Source organism: Amblyomma mixtum, chromosome 1 (genome assembly GCF_055824585.1).
Source record: "Amblyomma mixtum isolate Tamu chromosome 1, ASM5582458v1, whole genome shotgun sequence".
NCBI lineage: Eukaryota > Metazoa > Arthropoda > Arachnida > Ixodida > Ixodidae > Amblyomma > Amblyomma mixtum.
Genome location: NC_143012.1, coordinates 93,006,073 through 93,007,587, shown reverse-complemented (window position 1 = coordinate 93,007,587; position 1,515 = coordinate 93,006,073).

Here is a 1,515-nt window from a genome sequence, read left to right as displayed (position 1 = left end):
TACTTGGGCATTCCTCCTCCAACTCAGAATTCCAATCGATCCGGCGAATAAGTTCGACAAATTGTTCGTAGTTAAATGATGCTTTGTTATAACTATTCACGGGTTTTTTGTTTTTTGAACCTAGACATACAAAAATGGGATTATGATCAGTAATTGAGTAGTCAATTACTCCTGCTGTGTAATCAACATCCGTATTGGTCAGTATGTGATCAATTAATGTATTCGAGCCAGCTATGTCAGATCGAGTAGGAGAAAGAATTAGAGAAGAAATGCCAAAGTTCAGCATACATTGTACATATTCAGGACAGCATGAGCTGCTAGGGTTGAGAATATTGATATTTATGTCGCCACACACTATTATGTTCTTGTTTTCATGTGCCAAGGTATTAAAGATTATTTGCAACTGCGAACAAAACGCGATATAAGAAGACGACGGTGAACGGTAAACGCAGGCAACTATAGTATTGCGGTTATTCAATACCAGCACAGAGTGCTCAAATTCTAGAAATAGAAATGGATTCGCAGTGAAGTGCGTTGAATGAAATATCGTGGCGACGAGCATAGGTCAGGTCACGTCTGATAAACATGGCAGAACCACCACCACGACAACTGTCACGATTGCAGTATTCTGAGACATAGTTTGTCAGCCCGTATAAGTTTCCATCATTTTGCGATAACCATGTTTCAGACAGACAGATGAAGGAAAAGGAGTGGTCTAATAAAGTGAGTAATGTTACAAGGTCATCATAATGTTTGCGTATGCTCCGGATGTTAAGATGCAGTAATGATAGTGAAACCTGTTTCTCTTGAAATATAGATTTTGCTTGATGGTAAGAATAAACGCTCATGCGAATGTGATAGATGACAGAACAGCTGTAAGCGCCTACGTGAAGATGGCAAGGTCTGCAACACACGATATACGATAGACCTTGCTCTTATCAGCTTTCCTGGCTTTGATTGTGCAGTTACCGGTCCACAGGTACTTCCACTGCTTTTCCTTTTTGAGCTCGCGTGCACGCCCAAAAAGTCGTTTTCGTTCTGGTGTCAGATGGTCATTCACATACAGTGACCCTTCCGAGCTTTCTGGGAACCCAATATCTGCTGTGGACAACCTAGCCTTCCTTGCTTTAGCACAGAACTCAATTTTCTTGTCTCTTGATAGGAACCGCGCGATAATATTGGTGTCTGTTTTGGCAGGAACGCGATGTGCAGTGTCGAGGTCACAGGGGTTGACGGGACAGCCAATTTTGTCACCAATGGCTTGAACAATCGATACGCAGCTTTCACCTTGCGTCGCTGGGACACCTTTTACCTCGATGTTAATTAGGCGTGAGTATTGCTCAAGATCAGACAAGCGTTGTGTAAGTTGTTCGTTTTTTTCTTTCAGTGCTTCGTTTTCTTCGGTGAGGGATTCGTTGTTTTTTTTTCACTGTTTCGTACTGATCAGTGAACGTGGCTAGGGTTTCTTTCATCGCAGCCATTTCATCCCGAAGCGACTGAATTTCTTTTGCAAGC